Genomic DNA, 27,926 nt, shown 5'->3' on the forward strand with positions numbered 1-27,926 from the left:
ACAGGGTCAAGACTGATTTGCATATGGCCATGTCTGAACTGGGGTGGCGTGGTGAGCAAAATAACGATGGATTAAACCCATATCTGTGTCTGGGGGTGAATGTTTTGCCAATGTGCAACATTCCGTCCATCATCTTGTGTGTTTTGCTGTTTGCCCTATGTGGGAAGGGTATGCCCAGACGTGGGTCCCGTGCTCACTACGCCACTGGAGTCAAGCTATCCTGGCTGAAGAGGGGTGAAACCCAGAAACCGGTCCTAGGATGCTTGATTTCGTTCAGGGAAGACATGGATTGGCAGTTCGGGCTGGACTCTTCCCATGAGGCACAGGGTCAAGACTGATTTGCATATGGCCTTGTCTGAACTGGGGTGGCGTGGTGAGCAAAATAAGGATGGATTAAACCCAGATCTGTGACTGGGGGTGAATGTTTTGCCAATGTGCAACATTCCGTCCATCATCTTGTGTGTTTTGCTGTTCGCCCTATGTGGGAAGGGTATGCCCCGACATGGGTCCCTTGCTCACTACGCCACTGGAGTTAAGCTATCCTGGCTGAAGAGGGGTGAAACCCCGAAACCGGTCCTAGAATGCTTGATTCCGTTCAGGGAACACATGGCTTGGCAGTTCGGCCTGGACTGTTCCCATGAGGCACAGGGTCAAGACTGATTTCCATATGGCCATGTCTGCACTAGGGTGGCGTGGTGAGCAAAATAACGATGATTTAAACCCAGATCTGTGGGCTGGGGGTGAATGTTTTGCCAATGTGCAACATTCCGTCCATCATCTTGTGTGTTTCGCTGCTCGCCCTATGTGGGAAGGGTATGCCCAGACGTGGGTCCCGTGCTCACTACTCCACTAGAGTCAAGCTATCCGGGCTGAAGAGGGGTGAAACCCCGAAACCGGTCCTAGGATGCTTGATTCCGGCTCAGGGAAGACATGGCTCGGCAGTTCGGGCTGGACTGTTCCCATGAGGCACAAGGTCAAGACTGATTTGCATATGGACATGTCTGAAATGGGTTGGCGTGGTGTGCAAAATAACGATGGATTAAACCCAGATCTGTGACTGGGGGTGAATGTTTTGCCAATGTGCAACATTCCATCCATCATCTTGTGTATTTTGCTGTTCTCCCTATGTGGGAAGGGTATGCCCAGACGAGGGTCCCGTGCTCACTACGCCACTGGAGTCAAGCTATCCTGGCTGAGGAGGGGTGAAACCCCGAAACCGGTCCTAGGATGCTTGATTTCGGTTCAGGGAAGACATGGCTTGGCAGTTCGGGCTGGACTGTTCCCATGAGGCACAGGGTCAAGACGGATTTGCATATGGCCATGTCTGTACTTGGGTGGCTTGGTGAGCAAAATAAGGATGGATTAAACCCAGATCTGTGACTGGGGGTGAATGTTTTGCCAATGTGCAACATTCCGTCCATCATCTTGTGTGTTTTGCTGTGCGCCCTATGTGGGAAGGGTATGCCCCGACATGGGTCCCGTGCTCACTACGCCACTGGAGTTAAGCTATCCTGGCTGAAGAGGGGTGGAACCCCGAAACAGGTCCTAGAATGCTTGATTCCGTTCAGGGAAGACATGGCTTGGCAGTTCGGGCTGGACTGTTCCCATGAGGCACAGGGTCAAGACTGATTTCCATATGGCCATGTCTGAACTGGGGTGTCGTGGTGAGCAAAATAACGATGGATTAAACCCAGATCTGTGACTGGGGGTGAATGTTTTGCCAATGTGCAACATTCCGTCCATCATCTGGTGTGTTTCGCTGCTCACCCTATGTGGGTAGGGTATGCCCAGACGTGGGTCCCGTGCACACTACTCCACTGGAGTCAAGCTATCCTGGCTGAAGAGGGGTGAAACCCCGAAACCGGTCCTAGGATGCTTGATTCCAGCTCAGGGAAGACATGGCTTGGCAGTTCGGGCTGGACTGCTCCCATGAGGCACAGGGTCAAGACTGATTTGCATATGGCCATGTCTGAAATGGGGTGGCGTGGTGAGCAAAATAACGATGGATTAAATTCAGATCTGTGACTGGGGGAGAATGTTTTGCCAATGAGAAACATTCCGTCCATCATCTTGTGTGTTTTGCTATTCGCCCTATGGGGGAAGGGTATGCCCAGACGGGGGTCCCGTGCTCACTACGCCACTGGAGTCAAGCTATCCTGGCTGAAGAGGGGTGAAACCCCGAAACCGGTCCTAGGATGCTTGATTCCAGTTCAGGGAAGACATGGCTTGGCAGTTCGGGCTGGACTGTTCCCATGAGGCACAGGGTCAAGACTGATTTGCATATGGCCATGTCTGAACTGGGGTGGCGTGGTGAGCAAAATAATGATGGATTAAACCCTGATCTGTGACTGGGGGTGAATGGTTTGCCAATGTGCACCATTCCGTCCATCATCTTGTGTGTTTTGCTGATCTCCCTATGTGGGAACGGTATGCCCAGACGTGGGTTCCGTGCTCACTACGCCACTGGAGTCAAGCTATCATGGCTGAAGAGGGGTGAAACCCCGAAACCGGTCCTAGGATGCTTGATTCCGGTTCAGGGAAGACATGGCTTGGCAGTTCAGGCTGGACTGTTCCCATGAGGCACACAATCAAGACTGATTTGCATATTCCCATGTCTGAACTGGGGTGGCGTGGTGAGCAAAATAACGATGGATTAAACCCAGATCTGTGACTGGGGTTGAATGTTTTGCCAATGTGCAACAACATTCCGTCCATCATCTTGTGTGTTTTGCTGTTCGCCCTATGTGGGAAGGGTATGCCCAGACATGGGTCATCTACTCACTACGCCACTGGAGTCAAGCTATCATGGCTGAAGATAGATGAAACCCCTAAACCGTTCCTAGGATGCTTGATTCCGGTTCAGGGAAGACATGGCTTGGCAGTTCGGGCTCGACTGTTCCCATGAGACACAGGGTCAAGACTGATTTGCATATGGCCATGTCTGAACTGGGGTGGCGTGGTGAGCAAAATAATGATGATTAAACCCAGATCTGTGACTGGGGGTGAATGTTTTGCCAATGTGCAACATTCCGTCCATCATCTTGTGTGTTTTGCTGTTCTCCCTATGTGGGAACGGTATGCCCAGACGTGGGTTCCGTGCTCACTACGCCACTGGAGTCAAGCTATCCTGCCTGAAGAGGGGTGAAACCCCGAAACCGGTCCTAGGATGTTTGATTCCGGTTCAGGGAATACATGGCTTGGCAGTTCGGGCTGGACTGTTCCCATGAGGCACAGGGTCAAGACTAATTTGCATATGGCCATGTCTGAACTGGGGTGGTGTGGTGAGTAAAATAACGATGAATAAAACCCAGATCTGTGACTGGGGGTGAATGTTTTGCCAATGTGCAACATTCCGTCCATCATCTTTTGTGTTTTGCTGTTCGCCCTATGTGGGAAGGGTATGCCCAGACGTGGGTCCCGTGCTCACTAAGCCACTGGAGTCAAGCTATCCTGGCTGAAGAGGGGTGAAGCCCCAAAACCGGTCCTAGGATGCTTGATTCCGGTTCAGGGAAGACATAGCTTGACAGTTCGGGCTGGACTGTTCCCATGAGGCATAGGGTCAAGACTGATTTGCATATGGCCATGTCTGAACTAGGGTGGCAAGCAAAATAACGATGGATTAAACCCAGATCTGTGACTGGGGGTGAATGTTTTCCCAATGTGCAACATTCCGTCAATCATCTTGTGTGTTTTGCTGTTCACCCTATGCGGGAAGGGTATGCCCAGACGTGGCTCCCGTGCTCACTAAGCCACTGGAGACAAGCTATCCTGGCTGTAGAGGGGTGAAACCCCAAAACCAGTCCGAGGATGCTTGATTCCGGTTCAGGGAAGACATGGCTTGGCAGTTCGGGCTGGACTGTTCCCATAAGGCACAGGGTCAAAACTGCTTTGAATATGGCCAAGTGGGAACTGGGGTGGCGTGGTGAGCAAAATAACGATGGATTTAACCCAGATCTGTGACTGGGGGTGAATGTTTTGCCAATGTGCAATATTCCGTCCATCATCTTGTGTGTTTTGCTGTTCGCCCTATGTGGGAAAGGTATGCCCAGACATGGGTCGCGTGCTCACTACGCCACTGGAGTTAAGCTATCCTGGCTGAAGAGGGGTGAAACCCCGAAACCGGTCCTAGGATGCTTGATTCCGGTTCAGGGAAGACATGGCTTGGCAGTTCGGGCTTGACTGTTCCCATAAGTAACAGGGTCAAGATTGATTTGCATATGGCCATCTCTGAACTGGGTGGCGTGGTGAGCAAAATAACGATGGATTAAACCCAGATCTGTGACTGGGTTCGAGTGTTTTGCCAATGTGCAACAACATTCCGTCCATCATCTTGTGTGTTTTGCTGTTTGCCCTATGTGGGAAGGGTATGCCCCGACATGGGTCCCGTACTCACTACGCCACTGGAGTCAAGCTATCATGGCTGAAGAGAGGTGAAACCCCGAAACCGGTCCTAGGGTGCTTGATTCCGGTTCAGGAAAGAAATGGCTTGGCAGTTCGGGCTGAACTGTTCCCATGAGGCACAGGGTCAAGACTGATTTGCATATGGCCATGTCTGAACTGGGGTGGCGTGGTGAGCAAAATAATGATGGATTAAACCCAGATCTGTGACTGGGGGTGAATGTTTTGCCAATGTGCAACATTCCGTCCATCATCTTGTGTGTTTTGCTGTTCTCCCTATGTGGGAATGGTATGCCCAGACGTGGGTTCCGTGCTCACTACGCCACTGGAGTCAAGCTATCATGGCTGAAGAGGGGTGAAACCCCGAAACCGGTCCTAGGATGCTTGATTCCGGTTCAGGGACGACATGGTTTGGCAGTTCGGGCTGAACTGTTCCCATGAGGCACAGGGTCAAGACTGATTTGCATATGGCCATGTCTGAACTGGGGTGGCGTGGTGAGCAAAATAATGATGGATTAAACCCAGATCTGTGACTGGGGGTGAATGTTTTGCCAATGTGCAACATTCCGTCCATCATCTTGTGTGTTTTGCTGTTCGCCCTATGTGGGAAGGGTATGCCCAGACATGGGTCCCCTACGCACTACGCCACTGGAGTCAAGCTATCATGGCTGAAGAGAGGTGAAACCCCGAAACCGGTCCTAGGTTGCTTGATTCCGGTTCAGGGAAGACATGGCTTGGCAGTTCGGGCTGGACTGTTCCCATGAGACACAGGGTCAAGACTGATTTGCATATGGCCATGTCTGAACTGGGGTGGCATGGTGAGCAAAATAATGATGATTAAATCCAGATCTGTGACTGGGGGTGAATGTTTTGCCAATGTGCAACATTCCATCCATCATCTTGTGTGTTTTGCTGTTCTCCCTATGTTGGGACGGTATGCCCAGACGTGGGTTCTGTGCTCACTACGCCACTGGAGTCAAGCTATCGCTCCTGAAGAGGGGTGAAACCCCGAAACCGGTCCTAGGATGTTTGATTCCGGTTCAGGGAATACATGGCTTGGCAGTTCGGGCTGGACTGTTCCCATGAGGCACAGGGTCAAGACTGATTTGCATATGGCCATGTCTGAACTGGGGAGGCATTGTGAGCAAAATAACGATGGATTATACCCAGATCTGTGACTGGGGGTGAATGTTTTGCCAATGTGCAACATGCCGTCAATCATCTTGTGTGTTTTGCTGTTCACCCTATGCGGGAAGGGTATGCCCAGACGTGGCTCCCGTGCTCACTAAGCCACTGGAGTCAAGCTATCCTGGCTGTAGAGGGGTGAAACCCCGAAACCAGTCCGAGGATGCTTGATTCCGGTTCAGGGAAGACATGGCTTGGCAGTTCGGGCTGGACTGTTCCCATAAGGCACAGGGTCAAAACTGCTTTGAATATGGCCATGTGGGAACTGGGGTGGCGTGGTGAGCAAAATAACGATGGATTAAACCCAGATCTGTGACTGGGGGTGAATGTTTTGCCAATGTGCAATATTCCGTCCATCATCTTGTGTGTTTTGCTGTTCGCCCTATGTGGGAAAGGAATGCCCAGACATGGGTCGCGTGCTCACTACGCCACTGGAGTTAGGCTATCCAGGCTGAAGAGGGGTGAAACCCCGAAACCGGTCCTAGGATGCTTGATTCCGGTTCAGGGAAGACATGGCTTGGCAGTTCGGGCTTGACTGTTCCCATAAGTAACAGGGTCAAGATTGATTTGCATATGGCCATCTCTGAACTGGGTGGCGTGGTGAGCAAAATAACGATGGATTAAACCCAGATCTGTGACTGGGGTTGAGTGTTTTGCCAATGTGCAACAACATTCCGTCCATCATCTTGTGTGTTTTGCTGTTCGCCCTATGTGGGAAGGGTATGCCCAGACATGGGTCCCGTACTCACTACGCCACTGGAGTCAAGCTATCATGGCTGAAGAGAGGTGAAACCCCGAAACCGGTCCTAGGGTGCTTGATTCCGGTTCAGGGAAGAAATGGCTTGGCAGTTCGGGCTGAACTGTTCCCATGAGGCACAGGGTCAAGACTGATTTGCATATGGCCATGTCTGAACTGGGGTGGCGTGGTGAGCAAAATAATGATGGATTAAACCCAGATCTGTGACTGGGGGTGAATGTTTTGCCAATGTGCAACATTCCGTCCATCATCTTGTGTGTTTTGCTGTTCTCCCTATGTGGGAATGGTATGCCCAGACGTGGGTTCCGTGCTCACTACGCCACTGGAGTCAAGCTATCATGGCTGAAGAGGGGTGAATCCCCGAAACCGGTCCTAGGATACTTGATTCCGGTTCAGGGAAGACATGGTTTGGCAGTTCGGGCTGAACTGTTCCCATGAGGCACAGGGTCAAGACTGATTTGCATATGGCCATGTCTGAACTGGGGTGGCGTGGTGAGCAAAATAATGATGGATTAAACCCAGATCTGTGACTGGGGGTGAATGTTTTGCCAATGTGCAACATTCCGTCCATCATCTTGTGTGTTTTGCTGTTCGCCCTATGTGGGAAGGGTATGCCCAGACATGGGTCCCCTACTCACTACGCCACTGGAGTCAAGCTATCATGGCTGAAGAGAGGTGAAACCCCGAAACCGGTCCTAGGATGCTTGATTCCGGTTCAGGGAAGACATGGCTTGGCAGTTCGGGCTGGACTGTTCCCATGAGACACAGGGTCAAGACTGATTTGCATATGGCCATGTCTGAACTGCGAGGCGTGGTGAGCAAAATAATGATGATTAAACCCAGATCTGTGACTGGGGGTGAATGTTTTGCCAATGTGCAACATTCCGTCCATCATCTTGTGTGTTTTGCTGTTCTCCCTATGTTGGAACGGTATGCCCAGACGTGGGTTCTGTGCTCACTACGCCACTGGAGTCAAGCTATCCTGCCTGAAGAGGGGTGAAACCCCGAAACCGGTCCTAGGATGTTTGATTCCGGTTCAGGGAATACATGGCTTGGCAGTTCGGGCTGGACTGTTCCCATGAGGCACAGGGTCAAGACTGATTTGCATATGGCCATGTCTGAACTGGGGTGGCGTGGTGTGCAAAATAACGATGGATTAAACCCAGATCTGTGACTGGGGGTGAATGTTTTGCCAATGTGCAACATTCCATCCATCATCTTGTGTGTTTTGCTGTTCTCCCTATGTGGGAAGGGTATGCCCAGACGAGGGTCCCGTACTCACTACGCCACTGGAGTCAAGCTATCATGGCTGAAGAGAGGTGAAACCCCGAAACCGGTCCTAGGGTGCTTGATTCCGGTTCAGGGAAGAAATGGCTTGGCAGTTCGGGCTGAACTGTTCCCATGAGGCACAGGGTCAAGACTGATTTGCATATGGCCATGTCTGAACTGGGGTGGCGTGGTGAGCAAAATAATGATGGATTAAACCCAGATCTGTGCCTGGGGGTGAATGTTTTGCCAATGTGCAATATTCCGTCCATCATCTTGTGTGTTTTGCTGTTCGCCCTATGTGGGAAAGGTATGCCCAGACATGGGTCGCGTGCTCACTACGCCACTGGAGTTAAGCTATCCTGGCTGAAGAGGGGTGAAACCCCGAAACCGGTCCTAGGATGCTTGATTCCGGTTCAGGGAAGACATGGCTTGGCAGTTCGGGCTTGACTGTTCCCATAAGTAACAGGGTCAAGATTGATTTGCATATGGCCATCTCTGAACTGGGTGGCGTGGTGAGCAAAATAACGATGGATTAAACCCAGATCTGTGACTGGGTTCGAGTGTTTTGCCAATGTGCAACAACATTCCGTCCATCATCTTGTGTGTTTTGCTGTTTGCCCTATGTGGGAAGGGTATGCCCAGACATGGGTCCCGTACTCACTACGCCACTGGAGTCAAGCTATCATGGCTGAAGAGAGGTGAAACCCCGAAACCGGTCCTAGGGTGCTTGATTCCGGTTCAGGAAAGAAATGGCTTGGCAGTTCGGGCTGAACTGTTCCCATGAGGCACAGGGTCAAGACTGATTTGCATATGGCCATGTCTGAACTGGGGTGGCGTGGTGAGCAAAATAATGATGGATTAAACCCAGATCTGTGACTGGGGGTGAATGTTTTGCCAATGTGCAACATTCCGTCCATCATCTTGTGTGTTTTGCTGTTCTCCCTATGTGGGAATGGTATGCCCAGACGTGGGTTCCGTGCTCACTACGCCACTGGAGTCAAGCTATCATGGCTGAAGAGGGGTGAAACCCCGAAACCGGTCCTAGGATGCTTGATTCCGGTTCAGGGAAGACATGGTTTGGCAGTTCGGGCTGAACTGTTCCCATGAGGCACAGGGTCAAGACTGATTTGCATATGGCCATGTCTGAACTGGGGTGGCGTGGTGAGCAAAATAATGATGGATTAAACCCAGATCTGTGACTGGGGGTGAATGTTTTGCCAATGTGCAACATTCCGTCCATCATCTTGTGTGTTTTGCTGTTCGCCCTATGTGGGAAGGGTATGCCCAGACATGGGTCCCCTACGCACTACGCCACTGGAGTCAAGCTATCATGGCTGAAGAGAGGTGAAACCCCGAAACCGGTCCTAGGTTGCTTGATTCCGGTTCAGGGAAGACATGGCTTGGCAGTTCGGGCTGGACTGTTCCCATGAGACACAGGGTCAAGACTGATTTGCATATGGCCATGTCTGAACTGGGGTGGCATGGTGAGCAAAATAATGATGATTAAATCCAGATCTGTGACTGGGGGTGAATGTTTTGCCAATGTGCAACATTCCATCCATCATCTTGTGTGTTTTGCTGTTCTCCCTATGTTGGAACGGTATGCCCAGACGTGGGTTCTGTGCTCACTACGCCACTGGAGTCAAGCTATCGCTCCTGAAGAGGGGTGAAACCCCGAAACCGGTCCTAGGATGTTTGATTCCGGTTCAGGGAATACATGGCTTGGCAGTTCGGGCTGGACTGTTCCCATGAGGCACAGGGTCAAGACTGATTTGCATATGGCCATGTCTGAACTGGGGAGGCATTGTGAGCAAAATAACGATGGATTATACCCAGATCTGTGACTGGGGGTGAATGTTTTGCCAATGTGCAACATGCCGTCAATCATCTTGTGTGTTTTGCTGTTCACCCTATGCGGGAAGGGTATGCCCAGACGTGGCTCCCGTGCTCACTAAGCCACTGGAGTCAAGCTATCCTGGCTGTAGAGGGGTGAAACCCCGAAACCAGTCCGAGGATGCTTGATTCCGGTTCAGGGAAGACATGGGTAGCAGTTCGGGCTGGACTGTTCCCATAAGGCACAGGGTCAAAACTGCTTTGAATATGGCCATGTGGGAACTGGGGTGGCGTGGTGAGCAAAATAACGATGGATTAAACCCAGATCTGTGACTGGGGGTGAATGTTTTGCCAATGTGCAATATTCCGTCCATCATCTTGTGTGTTTTGCTGTTCGCCCTATGTGGGAAAGGTATGCCCAGACATGGGTCGCGTGCTCACTACGCCACTGGAGTTAGGCTATCCTGGCTGAAGAGGGGTGAAACCCCGAAACCGGTCCTAGGATGCTTGATTCCGGTTCAGGGAAGACATGGCTTGGCAGTTCGGGCTTGACTGTTCCCATAAGTAACAGGGTCAAGATTGATTTGCATATGGCCATCTCTGAACTGGGTGGCGTGGTGAGCAAAATAACGATGGATTAAACCCAGATCTGTGACTGGGGTTGAGTGTTTTGCCAATGTGCAACAACATTCCGTCCATCATCTTGTGTGTTTTGCTGTTCGCCCTATGTGGGAAGGGTATGCCCAGACATGGGTCCCGTACTCACTACGCCACTGGAGTCAAGCTATCATGGCTGAAGAGAGGTGAAACCCCGAAACCGGTCCTAGGGTGCTTGATTCCGGTTCAGGGAAGAAATGGCTTGGCAGTTTGGGCTGAACTGTTCCCATGAGGCACAGGGTCAAGACTGATTTGCATATGGCCATGTCTGAACTGGGGTGGCGTGGTGAGCAAAATAATGATGGATTAAACCCAGATCTGTGACTGGGGGTGAATGTTTTGCCAATGTGCAACATTCCGTCCATCATCTTGTGTGTTATGCTGTTCTCCCTATGTGGGAATGGTATGCCCAGACGTGGGTTCCGTGCTCACTACGCCACTGGAGTCAAGCTATCATGGCTGAAGAGGGGTGAAACCCCGAAACCGGTCCTAGGATACTTGATTCCGGTTCAGGGAAGACATGGTTTGGCAGTTCGGGCTGAACTGTTCCCATGAGGCACAGGGTCAAGACTGATTTGCATATGGCCATGTCTGAACTGGGGTGGCGTGGTGAGCAAAATAATGATGGATTAAACCCAGATCTGTGACTGGGGGTGAATGTTTTGCCAATGTGCAACATTCCGTCCATCATCTTGTGTGTTTTGCTGTTCGCCCTATGTGGGAAGGGTATGCCCAGACATGGGTCCCCTACGCACTACGCCACTGGAGTCAAGCTATCATGGCTGAAGAGAGGTGAAACCCCGAAACCGGTCCTAGGATGCTTGATTCCGGTTCAGGGAAGACATGGCTTGGCAGTTCGGGCTGGACTGTTCCCATGAGACACAGGGTCAAGACTGATTTGCATATGGCCATGTCTGAACTGCGGGGCGTGGTGAGCAAAATAATGATGATTAAACCCAGATCTGTGACTGGGGGTGAATGTTTTGCCAATGTGCAACATTCCGTCCATCATCTTGTGTGTTTTGCTGTTCTCCCTATGTTGGAACGGTATGCCCAGACGTGGGTTCTGTGCTCACTACGCCACTGGAGTCAAGCTATCCTGCCTGAAGAGGGGTGAAACCCCGAAACCGGTCCTAGGATGTTTGATTCCGGTTCAGGGAATACATGGCTTGGCAGTTCGGGCTGGACTGTTCCCATGAGGCACAGGGTCAAGACTGATTTGCATATGGCCATGTCTGAACTGGGGTGGCGTGGTGTGCAAAATAACGATGGATTAAACCCAGATCTGTGACTGGGGGTGAATGTTTTGCCAATGTGCAACATTCCATCCATCATCTTGTGTGTTTTGCTGTTCTCCCTATGTGGGAAGGGTATGCCCAGACGAGGGTCCCGTACTCACTACGCCACTGGAGTCAAGCTATCATGGCTGAAGAGAGGTGAAACCCCGAAACCGGTCCTAGGGTGCTTGATTCCGGTTCAGGGAAGAAATGGCTTGGCAGTTCGGGCTGAACTGTTCCCATGAGGCACAGGGTCAAGACTGATTTGCATATGGCCATGTCTGAACTGGGGTGGCGTGGTGAGCAAAATAATGATGGATTAAACCCAGATCTGTGACTGGGGGTGAATGTTTTGCCAATGTGCAACATTCCGTCCATCATCTTGTGTGTTTTGCTGTTCTCCCTATGTGGGAATGGTATGCCCAGACGTGGGTTCCGTGCTCACTACGCCACTGGAGTCAAGCTATCATGGCTGAAGAGGGGTGAAACCCCGAAACCGGTCCTAGGATGCTTGATTCCGGTTCAGGGAAGACATGGGTTGGCAGTTCGGGCTGAACTGTTCCTATGAGGCACAGGGTCAAGACTGATTTGCATATGGCCATGTCTGAACTGGGGTGGCGTGGTGAGCAAAATAATGATGGATTAAACCCAGATCTGTGACTGGGGGTGAATGTTTTGCCAATGTGCAACATTCCGTCCATCATCTTGTGTGTTTTGCTGTTCGCCCTATGTGGGAAGGGTATGCCCAGACATGGGTCCCCTACGCACTACGCCACTGGAGTCAAGCTATCATGGCTGAAGAGAGGTGAAACCCCGAAACCGGTCCTAGGATGCTTGATTCCGGTTCAGGGAAGACATGGCTTGGCAGTTCGGGCTGGACTGTTCCCATGAGACACAGGGTCAAGACTGATTTGCATATGGCCATGTCTGAACTGGGGTGGCGTGGTGAGCAAAATAATGATGATTAAACCCAGATCTGTGACTGGGGGTGAATGTTTTGCCAATGTGCAACATTCCGTCCATCATCTTGTGTGTTTTGCTGTTCTCCCTATGTTGGAACGGTATGCCCAGACGTGGGTTCAGTGCTCACTACGCCACTGGAGTCAAGCTATCCTGCCTGAAGAGGGGTGAAACCCCGAAACCGGTCCTAGGATGTTTGATTCCGGTTTAGGGAATACATGGCTTGGCAGTTCGGGCTGGACTGTTCCCATGAGGCACAGGGTCAAGACTGATTTGCATATGGCCATGTCTGAACTGGGGAGGCATTGTGAGCAAAATAACGATGGATTATACCCAGATCTGTGACTGGGGGTGAATGTTTTGCCAATGTGCAACATGCCGTCAATCATCTTGTGTGTTTTGCTGTTCACCCTATGCGGGAAGGGTATGCCCAGACGTGGCTCCCGTGCTCACTAAGCCACTGGAGTCAAGCTATCCTGGCTGTAGAGGGGTGAAACCCCGAAACCAGTCCGAGGATGCTTGATTCCGGTTCAGGGAAGACATGGCTTGGCAGTTCGGGCTGGACTGTTCCCATAAGGCACAGGGTCAAAACTGCTTTGAATATGGCCATGTGGGAACTGGGGTGGCGTGGTGAGCAAAATAACGATGGATTAAACCCAGATCTGTGACTGGGGGTGAATGTTTTGCCAATGTGCAATATTCCGTCCATCATCTTGTGTGTTTTGCTGTTCGCCCTATGTGGGAAAGGTATGCCCAGACATGGGTCGCGTGCTCACTACGCCACTGGAGTTAGGCTATCCTGGCTGAAGAGGGGTGAAACCCCGAAACCGGTCCTAGGATGCTTGATTCCGGTTCAGGGAAGACATGGCTTGGCAGTTCGGGCTTGACTGTTCCCATAAGTAACAGGGTCAAGATTGATTTGCATATGGCCATCTCTGAACTGGGTGGCGTGGTGAGCAAAATAACGATGGATTAAACCCAGATCTGTGACTGGGGTTGAGTGTTTTGCCAATGTGCAACAACATTCCGTCCATCATCTTGTGTGTTTTGCTGTTCGCCCTATGTGGGAAGGGTATGCCCAGACATGGGTCCCGTACTCACTACGCCACTGGAGTCAAGCTATCATGGCTGAAGAGAGGTGAAACCCCGAAACCGGTCCTAGGGTGCTTGATTCCGGTTCAGGGAAGAAATGGCTTGGCAGTTCGGGCTGAACTGTTCCCATGAGGCACAGGGTCAAGACTGATTTGCATATGGCCATGTATGAACTGGGGTGGCGTGGTGAGCAAAATAATGATGGATTAAACCCAGATCTGTGACTGGGGGTGAATGTTTTGCCAATGTGCAACATTCCGTCCATCATCTTGTGTGTTTTGCTGTTCTCCCTATGTGGGAATGGTATGCCCAGACGTGGGTTCCGTGCTCACTACGCCACTGGAGACAAGCTATCATGGCTGAAGAGGGGTGAAACCCCGAAACCGGTCCTAGGATACTTGATTCCGGTTCAGGGAAGACATGGTTTGGCAGTTCGGGCTGAACTGTTCCCATGAGGCACAGGGTCAAGACTGATTTGCATATGGCCATGTCTGAACTGGGGTGGCGTGGTGAGCAAAATAATGATGGATTAAACCCAGATCTGTGACTGGGGGTGAATGTTTTGCCAATGTGCAACATTCCGTCCATCATCTTGTGTGTTTTGCTGTTCGCCCTATGTGGGAAGGGTATGCCCAGACATGGGTCCCCTACGCACTACGCCACTGGAGTCAAGCTATCATGGCTGAAGAGAGGTGAAACCCCGAAACCGGTCCTAGGATGCTTGATTCCAGTTCAGGGAAGACATGGCTTGGCAGTTCGGGCTGGACTGTTCCCATGAGACACAGGGTCAAGACTGATTTGCATATGGCCATGTCTGAACTGGGGTGGCGTGGTGAGCAAAATAATGATGATTAAACCCAGATCTGTGACTGGGGGTGAATGTTTTGCCAATGTGCAACATTCCGTCCATCATCTTGTGTGTTTTGCTGTTCTCCCTATGTTGGAACGGTATGCCCAGACGTGGGTTCTGTGCTCACTACGCCACTGGAGTCAAGCTATCCTGCCTGAAGAGGGGTGAAACCCCGAAACCGGTCCTAGGATGTTTGATTCCGGTTCAGGGAATACATGGCTTGGCAGTTCGGGCTGGACTGTTCCCATGAGGCACAGGGTCAAGACTGATTTGCATATGGCCATGTCTGAACTGGGGTGGCGTGGTGTGCAAAATAACGATGGATTAAACCCAGATCTGTGACTGGGGGTGAATGTTTTGCCAATGTGCAACATTCCATCCATCATCTTGTGTGTTTTGCTGTTCTCCCTATGTGGGAAGGGTATGCCCAGACGAGGGTCCCGTGCTCACTACGCCACTGGAGTCAAGCTATCCTGGCTGAGGAGGGGTGAAACCCCGAAACCGGTCCTAGGATGCTTGATTTCGGTTCAGGGAAGACATGGCTTGGCAGTTCGGGCTGGACTGTTCCCATGAGGCACAGGGTCAAGACGGATTTGCATATGGCCATGTCTGTACTTGGGTGGCTTGGTGAGCAAAATAAGGATGGATTAAACCCAGATCTGTGACTGGGGGTGAATGTTTTGCCAATGTGCAACATTCCGTCCATCATCTTGTGTGTTTTGCTGTGCGCCCTATGTGGGAAGGGTATGCCCCGACATGGGTCCCGTGCTCACTACGCCACTGGAGTTAAGCTATCCTGGCTGAAGAGGGGTGGAACCCCGAAACAGGTCCTAGAATGCTTGATTCCGTTCAGCGAAGACATGGCTTGGCAGTTCGGGCTGGACTGTTCCCATGAGGCACAGGGTCAAGACTGATTTCCATATGGCCATGTCTGAACTGGGGTGGCGTGGTGAGCAAAATAACGATGGATTAAACCCAGATCTGTGACTGGGGGTGAATGTTTTGCCAATGTGCAACGTTCCGTCCATCATCTGGTGTGTTTCGCTGCTTACCCTATGTGGGTAGGGTATGCCCAGACGTGGGTCCCGTGCACACTACTCCACTGGAGTCAAGCTATCCTGGCTGAAGAGGGGTGAAACCCCGAAACCGGTCCTAGGATGCTTGATTCCAGCTCAGGGAAGACATGGCTTGGCAGTTCGGGCTGGACTGTTCCCATGAGGCATAGGGTCAAGACTGATTTGCATATGGCCATGTCTGAAATGGGGTGGCGTGGTGAGCAAAATAACGATGGATTAAATCCAGATCTGTGACTGGGGGAGAATGTTTTGCCAATGTGAAACATTCCGTCCATCATCTTGTGTGTTTTGCTATTCGCCCTATGGGGGAAGGGTATGCCCAGACGGGGGTCCCGTGCTCACTACGCCACTGGAGTCAAGCTATCCTGGCTGAAGAGGGGTGAAACCCCGAAACCGGTCCTAGGATGCTTGATTCCAGTTCAGGGAAGACATGGCTTGGCAGTTCGGGCTGGACTGTTCCCATGAGGCACAGGGTCAAGACTGATTTGCATATGGCCATGTCTGAACTGGGGTGGCGTGGTGAGCAAAATAATGATGGATTAAACCCTGATCTGTGACTGGGGGTGAATGGTTTGCCAATGTGCAACATTCCGTCCATCATCTTGTGTGTTTTGCTGATCTCCCTATGTGGGAACGGTATGCCCAGACGTGGGTTCCGTGCTCACTACGCCACTGGAGTCAAGCTATCATGGCTGAAGAGGGGTGAAACCCCGAAACCGGTCCTAGGATGCTTGATTCCGGTTCAGGGAAGACATGGCTTGGCAGTTCGGGCTGGACTGTTCCCATGAGGCACACAATCAAGACTGATTTGCATATTCCCATGTCTGAACTGGGGTGGCTTGGTGAGCAAAATAACGATGGATTAAACCCAGATCTGTGACTGGGGGTGAATGTTTTGCCAATGTGCAACAACATTCCGTCCATCATCTTGTGTGTTTTGCTGTTCGCCCTATGTGGGAAGGGTATGCCCAGACATGGGTCATCTACTCACTACGCCACTGGAGTCAAGCTATCATGGCTGAAGAGAGATGAAACCCCGAAACCGGTCCTAGGATGATTGATTCCGTTTCAGGGAAGACATGGCTTGGCAGTTCGGGCTGGACTGTTCCCATGAGACACAGGGTCAAGACTGATTTGCATATGGCCATGTCTGAACTGGGGTGGCGTGGTGAGCAAAATAATGATGATTAAACCCAGATCTGTGACTGGGGGTGAATGTTTTGCCAATGTGCAACATTCCGTCCATCATCTTGTGTGTTTTGCTGTTCTCCCTATGTGGGAATGGTATGCCCAGACGTGGGTTCCGTGCTCACTACGCCACTGGAGACAAGCTATCATGGCTGAAGAGGGGTGAAACCCCGAAACCGGTCCTAGGATACTTGATTCCGGTTCAGGGAAGACATGGTTTGGCAGTTCGGGCTGAACTGTTCCCATGAGGCACAGGGTCAAGACTGATTTGCATATGGCCATGTCTGAACTGGGGTGGCGTGGTGAGCAAAATAATGATGGATTAAACCCAGATCTGTGACTGGGGGTGAATGTTTTGCCAATGTGCAACATTCCGTCCATCATCTTGTGTGTTTTGCTGTTCGCCCTATGTGGGAAGGGTATGCCCAGACATGGGTCCCCTACGCACTACGCCACTGGAGTCAAGCTATCATGGCTGAAGAGAGGTGAAACCCCGAAACCGGTCCTAGGATGCTTGATTCCGGTTCAGGGAAGACAATGGCTTGGCAGTTCGGGCTGGACTGTTCCCATGAGACACAGGGTCAAGACTGATTTGCATATGGCCATGTCTGAACTGGGGTGGCGTGGTGAGCAAAATAATGATGATTAAACCCAGATCTGTGACTGGGGGTGAATGTTTTGCCAATGTGCAACATTCCGTCCATCATCTTGTGTGTTTTGCTGTTCTCCCTATGTTGGAACGGTATGCCCAGACGTGGGTTCTGTGCTCACTACGCCACTGGAGTCAAGCTATCCTGCCTGAAGAGGGGTGAAACCCCGAAACCGGTCCTAGGATGTTTGATTCCGGTTCAGGGAATACATGGCTTGGCAGTTCGGGCTGGACTGTTCCCATGAGGCACAGGGTCAAGACTGATTTGCATATGGCCATGTCTGAACTGGGGTGGCGTGGTGTGCAAAATAACGATGGATTAAACCCAGATCTGTGACTGGGGGTGAATGTTTTGCCAATGTGCAACATTCCATCCATCATCTTGTGTGTTTTGCTGTTCTCCCTATGTGGGAAGGGTATGCCCAGACGAGGGTCCCGTGCTCACTACGCCACTGGAGTCAAGCTATCCTGGCTGAGGAGGGGTGAAACCCCGAAACCGGTCCTAGGATGCTTGATTTCGGTTCAGGGAAGACATGGCTTGGCAGTTCGGGCTGGACTGTTCCCATGAGGCACAGGGTCAAGACGGATTTGCATATGGCCATGTCTGTACTTGGGTGGCTTGGTGAGCAAAATAAGGATGGATTAAACCCAGATCTGTGACTGGGGGTGAATGTTTTGCCAATGTGCAACATTCCGTCCATCATCTTGTGTGTTTTGCTGTGCGCCCTATGTGGGAAGGGTATGCCCCGACATGGGTCCCGTGCTCACTACGCCACTGGAGTTAAGCTATCCTGGCTGAAGAGGGGTGGAACCCCGAAACAGGTCCTAGAATGCTTGATTCCGTTCAGCGAAGACATGGCTTGGCAGTTCGGGCTGGACTGTTCCCATGAGGCACAGGGTCAAGACTGATTTCCATATGGCCATGTCTGAACTGGGGTGGCGTGGTGAGCAAAATAACGATGGATTAAATCCAGATCTGTGACTGGGGGTGAATGTTTTGCCAATGTGCAACATTCCGTCCATCATCTGGTGTGTTTCGCTGCTTACCCTATGTGGGTAGGGTATGCCCAGACGTGGGTCCCGTGCACACTACTCCACTGGAGTCAAGCTATCCTGGCTGAAGAGGGGTGAAACCCCGAAACCGGTCCTAGGATGCTTGATTCCAGCTCAGGGAAGACATGGCTTGGCAGTTCGGGCTGGACTGTTCCCATGAGGCATAGGGTCAAGACTGATTTGCATATGGCCATGTCTGAAATGGGGTGGCGTGGTGAGCAAAATAACGATGGATTAAATCCAGATCTGTGACTGGGGGAGAATGTTTTGCCAATGTGAAACATTCCGTCCATCATCTTGTGTGTTTTGCTATTCGCCCTATGGGGGAAGGGTATGCCCAGACGGGGGTCCCGTGCTCACTACGCCACTGGAGTCAAGCTATCCTGGCTGAAGAGGGGTGAAACCCCGAAACCGGTCCTAGGATGCTTGATTCCAGTTCAGGGAAGACATGGCTTGGCAGTTCGGGCTGGACTGTTCCCATGAGGCACAGGGTCAAGACTGATTTGCATATGGCCATGTCTGAACTGGGGTGGCGTGGTGAGCAAAATAATGATGGATTAAACCCTGATCTGTGACTGGGGGTGAATGGTTTGCCAATGTGCAACATTCCGTCCATCATTTTGTGTGTTTTGCTTATCTCCCTATGTGGGAACGGTATGCCCAGACGTGGGTTCCGTGCTCACTACGCCACTGGAGTCAAGCTATCATGGCTGAAGAGGGGTGAAACCCCGAAACCGGTCCTAGGATGCTTGATTCCGGTTCAGGGAAGACATGGCTTGGCAGTTCGGGCTGGACTGTTCCCATGAGGCACACAATCAAGACTGATTTGCATATTCCCATGTCTGAACTGGGATGGCTTGGTGAGCAAAATAACGATGGATTAAACCCAGATCTGTGACTGGGGGTGAATGTTTTGCCAATGTGCAACAACATTCCGTCCATCATCTTGTGTGTTTTGCTGTTCGCCCTATGTGGGAAGGGTATGCCCAGACATGGGTCATCTACTCACTACGCCACTGGAGTCAAGCTATCATGGCTGAAGAGAGATGAAACCCCGAAACCGGTCCTAGGATGCTTGATTCCGTTTCAGGGAAGACATGGCTTGGCAGTTCGGGCTGGACTGTTCCCATGAGACACAGGGTCAAGACTGATTTGCATATGGCCGTGTCTGAACTGGGGTGGCGTGGTGAGCAAAATAATGATGATTAAACCCAGATCTGTGACTGGGGGTGAATGTTTTGCCAATGTGCAACATTCTGTCCATCATCTTGTGTGTTTTGCTGTGCGCCCTTTGTGGGAAGGGTATGCCCAGACGTGGTTCCCGTGCTCACTACGCCACTGGAGTCAAGCTATCCTGCCTGAAGAGGGGTGAAACCCCGAAACCGGTCCTAGGATGTTTGATTCCGGTTCAGGGAATACATGGCTTGGCAGTTCGGGCTGGACTGTTCCCATGAGGCACAGGGTCAAGACTAATTTGCATATGGCCATGTCTGAACTGGGGTGGTGTGGTGAGTAAAATAACGATGAATAAAACTCAGATCTGTGACTGGGGGTGAATGTTTTGCCAATGTGCAACATTCCGTCCATCATCTTTTGTGTTTTGCTGTTCGCCCTATGTGGGAAGGGTATGCCCAGACGTGGGTCCCGTGCTCACTAAGCCACTGGAGTCAAGCTATCCTGGCTGAAGAGGGGTGAAGCCCCAAAACCGGTCCTAGGATGCTTGATTCCGGTTCAGGGAAGACATAGCTTGACAGTTCGGGCTGGACTGTTCCCATGAGGCATAGGGTCAAGACTGATTTGCATATGGCCATGTCTGAACTAGGGTGGCAAGCAAAATAACGATGGATTAAACCCAGATCTGTGACTGGGGGTGAATGTTTTCCCAATGTGCAACATTCCGTCAATCATCTTGTGTGTTTTGCTGTTCACCCTATGCGGGAAGGGTATGCCCAGACGTGGCTCCCGTGCTCACTAAGCCACTGGAGTCAAGCTATCCTGGCTGTAGAGGGGTGAAACCCCGAAACCAGTCCGAGGATGCTTGATTCCGGTTCAGGGAAGACATGGCTTGGCAGTTCGGGCTGGACTGTTCCCATAAGGCACAGGGTCAAAACTGCTTTGAATATGGCCATGTGGGAACTGGGGTGGCGTGGTGAGCAAAATAACGATGGATTAAACCCAGATCTGTGACTGGGGGTGAATGTTTTGCCAATGTGCAATATTCCATCCATCATCTTGTGTGTTTTGCTGTTCGCCCTATGTGGGAAGGGTATGCCCAGACATGGGTCCCGTACTCACTACGCCACTGGAGTCAAGCTATCATGGCTGAAGAGAGGTGAAACCTCGAAACCGGTCCTAGGGTGCTTGATTCCGGTTCAGGGAAGAAATGGCTTGGCAGTTCGGGCTGCACTGTTCCCATGAGGCACAGGGTCAAGACTGATTTGCATATGGCCATGTCTGAACTGGGGTGGCGTGGTGAGCAAAATAATGATGGATTAAACCCAGATCTGTGACTGGGGGTGAATGTTTTGCCAATGTGCAACATTCCGTCCATCATCTTGTGTGTTTTGCTGTTCTCCCTATGTGGGAATGGTATGCCCAGACGTGGGTTCCATGCTCACTACACCACTGGAGTCAAGCTATCATGGCTGAAGAGGGGTGAAACCCCGAAACCGGTCCTAGGATGCTTGATTCCGGTTCAGGGAAGACATGGCTTGGCAGTTCGGGCTGGACTGTTCCCATGAGGCACAGGGTCAAGACTGATTTGCATATGGCCATGTCTGAACTGGGGTGGCGTGGTGAGCAAAATAATGATGGATTAAACCCAGATCTGTGACTGGGGGTGAATGTTTTGCCAATGTGCAACACTCCGTCCATCATCTTGTGTGTTTTGCTGTTCGCCCTATGTGGGAAGGGTATGCCCAGACATGGGTCCCCTACGCACTACGGCACTGGAGTCAAGCTATCATGGCTGAAGAGAGGTGAAACCCCGAAACCGGTCCTAGGATGCTTGATTCCGGTTCAGGGAAGACATGGCTTGGCAGTTCGGGCTGGTCTGTTCCCATGAGACACAGGGTCAAGACTGATTTGCATATGGCCATGTCTGAACTGGGGTGGCGTGGTGAGCAAAATAATGATGATTAAACCCAGATCTGTGATTGGGGGTGAATGTTTTGCCAATGTGCAACATTCCGTCCATCATCTTGTGTGTTTTGCTGTTCTCCCTATGTTGGAACGGTATGCCCAGACGTGGGTTCTGTGCTCACTACGCCACTGGAGTCAAGCTATCCTGCCTGAAGAGGGGTGAAACCCCGAAACCGGTCCTAGGATGTTTGATTCCGGTTCAGGGAATACATGGCTTGGCAGTTCGGGCTGGACTGTTCCCATGAGACACAGGGTCAAGACTGATTTGCATATGGCCATGTCTGAACTGGGGAGGCATGGTGAGCAAAATAACGATGGATTATACCCAGATCTGTGACTGGGGGTGAATGTTTTGCCAATGTGCAACATGCCGTCAATCATCTTGTGTGTTTTGCTGTTCACCCTATGCGGGAAGGGTATGCCCAGACGTGGCTCCCGTGCTCACTAAGCCACTGGAGTCAAGCTATCCTGGCTGTAGAGGGGTGAAACCCCGAAACCAGTCCGAGGATGCTTGATTCCAGTTCAGGGAAGACATGGCTTGGCAGTTCGGGCTGGACTGTTCCCATTAGGCACAGGGTCAAAACTGCTTTGAATATGGCCATGTGGGAACTGGGGTGGCGTGGTGAGCAAAATAACGATGGATTTAACCCAGATCTGTGACTGGGGATGAATGTTTTGCCAATGTGCAATATTCCGTCCATCATCTTGTGTGTTTTGCTGTTCGCCCTATGTGGGAAAGGTATGCCCAGACATGGGTCGCGTGCTCACTACGCCACTGGAGTTAAGCTATCCTGGCTGAAGAGGGGTGAAACCCCGAAGCCCGTCCTAGGATGCTTGATTCCGGTTCAGGGAAGACATGGCTTGGCAGTTCGGGCTTGACTGTTCCCATAAGTAACAGGGTCAAGATTGATTTGCATATGGCCATCTCTGAACTGGGTGGCGTGGTGAGCAAAATAACGATGGATTAAACCCAGATCTGTGACTGGGGTTGAGTGTTTTGCCAATGTGCAACAACATTCCGTCCATCATCTTGTGTGTTTTGCTATTCGCCCTATGTGGGAAGGGTATGCCCAGACATGGGTCCCGTACTCACTACGCCACTGGAGTCAAGCTATCATGCCTGAAGAGAGGTGAAACCCCGAAACTGGTCCTAGGGTGCTTGATTCCGGTTCAGGGAAGAAATGGCTTGGCAGTTCGGGCTGGACTGTTCCCATGAGGCACAGGGTCAAGACTGATTTGCATATGGCCATGTCTGAACTGGGGTGGCGTGGTGAGCAAAATAATGATGGATTAAACCCTGATCTGTGACTGGGGGTGAATGGTTTGCCAATGTGCAACATTCCGTCCATCATCTTGTGTGTTTTGCTGATCGCCCTATGTGGGAACGGTATGCCCAGACGTGGGTTCCGTGCTCACTACGCCACTGGAGTCAAGCTATCATGGCTGAAGAGGGGTGAAACCCCGAAACCGGTCCTAGGATGCTTGATTCCGGTTCAGGGAAGACATGGCTTGGCAGTTCGGGCTGGACTGTTCCCATGAGGCACACAATCAAGACTGATTTGCATATTCCCATGTCTGAACTGGGGTGGCGTGGTGAGCAAAATAACGATGGATTAAACCCAGATCTGTGACTGGGCGTGAATGTTTTGCCAATGTGCAACAACATTCCGTCCATCATCTTGTGTGTTTTGCTGTTCGCCCTATGTGGGAAGGGTATGCCCAGACATGGGTCATCTACTCACTACGCCACTGGAGTCAAGCTATCATGGCTGAAGAGAGTTGAAACCCCGAAACCGGTCCTAGGATGCTTGATTCCGGTTCAGGGAAGACATGGCTTGGCAGTTCGGGCTGGACTGTTCCCATGAGACACAGGGTCAAGACTGATTTGCATATGGCCATGTCTGAACTGGGGTGGCGTGGTGAGCAAAATAATGATGATTAAACCCAGATCTGTGACTGGGGGTGAATGTTTTGCCAATGTGCAACATTCCGTCCATCATCTTGTGTGTTTTGCTGTTCTCCCTATGTGGGAACGGTATGCCCAGACGTGGGTTCCGTGCTCACTACGCCACTGGAGTCAAGCTATCCTGCCTGAAGAGGGGTGAAACCCTGAAACCGGTCCTAGGATGTTTGCTTCCGGTTCAGGGAATACATGGCTTGGCAGTTCGGGCTGGACTGTTCCCATGAGGCACAGGGTCAAGACTAATTTGCATATGGCCATGTCTGAACTGGGGAGGCATGGTGAGCAAAATAACGATGGATTATACCCAGATCTGTGACTGGGGGTGAATATTTTGCCAATGTGCAACATTCTGTCCATCATCTTGTGTGTTTTGCTGTGCGCCCTATGTGGGAAGGGTATGCCCAGACGTGGTTCCCGTGCTCACTACGCCACTGGAGTCAAGCTATCCTGCCTGAAGAGGGGTGAAACCCCGAAACCGGTCCTAGGATGTTTGATTCCGGTTCAGGGAATACATGGCTTGGCAGTTCGGGCTGGACTGTTCCCATGAGGCACAGGGTCAAGACTAATTTGCATATGGCCATGTCTGAACTGGGGTGGTGTGGTGAGTAAAATAACGATGAATAAAACTCAGATCTGTGACTGGGGGTGAATGTTTTGCCAATGTGCAACATTCCGTCCATCATCTTTTGTGTTTTGCTGTTCGCCCTATGTGGGAAGGGTATGCCCAGACGTGGGTCCCGTGCTCACTAAGCCACTGGAGTCAAGCTATCCTGGCTGAAGAGGGGTGAAGCCCCAAAACCGGTCCTAGGATGCTTGATTCCGGTTCAGGGAAGACATAGCTTGACAGTTCGGGCTGGACTGTTCCCATGAGGCATAGGGTCAAGACTGATTTGCATATGGCCATGTCTGAACTAGGGTGGCAAGCAAAATAACGATGGATTAAACCCAGATCTGTGACTGGGGGTGAATGTTTTCCCAATGTGCAACATTCCGTCAATCATCTTGTGTGTTTTGCTGTTCACCCTATGCGGGAAGGGTATGCCCAGACGTGGCTCCTGTGCTCACTAAGCCACTGGAGTCAAGCTATCCTGGCTGTAGAGGGGTGAAACCCCGAAACCAGTCCGAGGATGCTTGATTCCGGTTCAGGGAAGACATGGCTTGGCAGTTCGGGCTGGACTGTTCCCATAAGGCACAGGGTCAAAACTGCTTTGAATATGGCCATGTGGGAACTGGGGTGGCGTGGTGAGCAAAATAACGATGGATTAAACCCAGATCTGTGACTGGGGGTGAATGTTTTGCCAATGTGCAATATTCCGTCCATCATCTTGTGTGTTTTGCTGTTCGCCCTATGTGGGAAAGGTATGCCCAGACATGGGTCGCGTGCTCACTACGCCACTGGAGTTAAGCTATCCTGGCTGAAGAGGGGTGAAACCCCGAAACCGGTCCTAGGATGCTTGATTCCAGTTCAGGGAAGACATGGCTTGGCAGTTCGGGCTTGACTGTTCCCATAAGTAACAGGGTCAAGATTGATTTGCATATGGCCATCTCTGAACTGGGTGGCGTGGTGAGCAAAATAACGATGGATTAAACCCAGATCTGTGACTGGGGTTGAGTGTTTTGCCAATGTGCAACAACATTCCGTCCATCATCTTGTGTGTTTTGCTGTTCGCCCTATGTGGGAAGGGTATGCCCAGACATGGGTCCCGTACTCACTACGCCACTGAAGTCAAGCTATCATGGCTGAAGAGAGGTGAAACCCCGAAACCGGTCCTAGGGTGCTTGATTCCGGTTCAGGGAAGAAATGGCTTGGCAGTTCGGGCTGAACTGTTCCCATGAGGCACAGGGTCAAGACTGATTTGCATATGGCCATGTCTGAACTGGAGTGGCGTGGTGAGCAAAATAACGATGGATTAAACCCAGATCTGTGACTGGGGGTGAATGTTTTGCCAATGTGCAACATTCCGTCCATCATCTTGTGTGTTTTTCTGTTCGCCCTATGTGGGAAGGGTATGCCCAGACGTGGGTCCCGTGCTCACTACGCCACTGAAGTCAAGCTATCTTGGCTGAAGAGGGGTGAATCCCCGAAACCGGTCCTAGGATGCTTGATCCCGGTTCAGGGAAGACATGGCTTGGCAGTTCGGGCTGGACTGTTCCCATGAGGCACAAGGTCAAGACTGATTTGCATATGGCCATGTCTGAACTGGGGTGGCGTGGTGAGCAAAATAACGATGGATTAAACCCAGATCTGTGAATGGGGGTGAATGTTTTGCCAATGTGCAACATTCCGTCCATCATCTTGTGTGTTTTTCTGTTCGCTCTATATGGGAAGGGTATGCCCAGACGTGGGTCCCGTGCTCACTACGCCACTGAAGTCAAGCTATCCTGGCTGAAGAGGGGTGAAACCCCGAAACCGGTCCTAGGATGCTTGATTCCGGTTCAGGGAAGACATGGCTTGGCCCTTCTGGCTTGACTGTTCCCATAAGGCACAAGGTCAAGATTGATTTGCATATGGCCATGTCTGAACTCGGTGGCGTGGTGAGAAAAATAACGATGGATTAAACCCAGATCTGTGACTCGGGGTGAATGTTTTGCCAATGTGCAACATTCCGTCCATCATCTTGTGTGTTTTGCTGTTCGCCCTATGTGGGAAGGGTATGCCCAGACGAGGGTCCCGTGCTCACTGCGCCACTGGAGTCAAGCTATCCTGGCTGAGGAGGGGTGAAACCCCAAAACCGGTCCTAGGATGCTTGATTTCGGTTCAGGGAAGACATGGTTTGGCAGTTCGGGCTGGACTGTTCCCATGAGGCACAGGGTCAAGACTGATTTGCATATGGCCATGTCTGCACTTGGGTGGCGTGGTGAGCAAAATAACGATGGATTAAACCCAGATCTGTGACTGGGGGTGAATGTTTTGCCAATGTGAAACATTCCGTCCATCATCTTGTGTGTTTTGCTGTTCGCCCTATGTGGGAAGGGTATGCCCAGACGTGGGTCCTGTGCTCACTACGCCACTGGAGTCAAGCTATCCTGGCTGAGGAGGGGTGAAACCCCGAAACCGGTCCTAGGATGCTTGATTTCGGTTCAGGGAAGACATGGCTTGGCAGTTCGGGCTGGACTGTTCCCATGAGGCACAGGGTCAAGACTGATTTGAATATGGCCATGTCTGAACTGGGGTGGCGTGGTGAGTAAAATAACGATGGATTAAATCCAGATCTGTGACTGGGGGAGAATGTTTTGCCAATGTGCAACATTCCATCCAACATCTTGTGTGTTTTATTGTTCGCCCTATGTGGGAAGGGTATGCCCAAACGGGGGTCCCGTGCTCACTACGCCACTGGAGTCAAGCTATCCTGGCTGAAGAGGGGTGAAACCCCGAAACCGGTCTTAGGATGCTTGATTCCGGTTCAGGGAAGACATGGCTTGGCAGTTCGGGCTGGACTGTTCCCATGAGGCACAGGGTCAAGACTGATTCGCATATGGCCATGTCTGAACTAGGGTGGCGTGGTGAGCAAAATAATTATGGATTAAACCCAGATCTGTGACTGGGGGTGAATGTTTTGTCAATGTGCAACATTCCGTCCATCATCTTGTGTGTTTTGCTGTTCGCCCTATGTGGGAAGGGTATGCCCAGACATGGGTCCCATGCTCACTACGCCACTGAAGTCAAGCTATCTTGGCTGAAGAGGGGTGAAACCCCGAAACCGGTCCTAGGATGCTTGATCCCGGTTCAGGGAAGACATGGCTTGGCAGTTCGGGCTGGACTGTTCCCATGAGGCACAGGGTCAAGACTGATTTGCATATGGCCATGTCTGATCTGGGGTGGCGTGGTGAGTAAAATAACGATGGATCAAACCCAGATCTGTGACTGGGGGTGAATGTTTTGCCAATGTTCAACATTCCGTCCATCATCTTGTGTGTTTTGCTGTTCACCCTATGCGGGAAGGGTATGCCCAGACGTGGGTCCCGTGCTCACTATGCCACTAGAGTCAACCTATCCTGGCTGAAGAGGGGTGAAACCCCGAAACCGGTCCTAGGATGCTTGATCCCGGTTCAGGGAAGACATGGCTTGGCAGTTCGGGCTGGACTGTTCCCATGAGACACAGGGTCAAGACTGATTTGCATATGGCCATGTCTGAACTGGGGTGGCGTGGTGAGCAAAATAACGATGGATTAAACCCAGATCTGTGAATGGGGGTGAATGTTTTGCCAATGTGCAACATTCCGTCCATCATCTTGTGTGTTTTTCTGTTCGCCCTATGTGGGAAGGGTATGCCCAGACGTGGGTACCGTGCTCACTACGCCACTGAAGTCAAGCTATCCTGGCTGAAGAGGGGTGAAACCCCGAAACCGGTCCTAGGATGCTTGATTCCGGTTCAGGGAAGACATGGCTTGGCCCTTCGGGCTTGACTGTTCCCATAAGGCACAGGGTCAAGATTGATTTGCATATGGCCATGTCTGATCTGGGTGGCGTGGTGAGAAAAATAACGATGGATTAAACCCAGATATGTGACTGGGGTTGAATGTTTTGCCAATGTGCAACAACATTCCGTCCATCATCTTGTGTGTTTTGCTGTTCGC

This window comes from Triturus cristatus, chromosome 1_1, assembly GCF_964204655.1.
Source record: "Triturus cristatus chromosome 1_1, aTriCri1.1, whole genome shotgun sequence".
Lineage (NCBI taxonomy): Eukaryota > Metazoa > Chordata > Amphibia > Caudata > Salamandridae > Triturus > Triturus cristatus.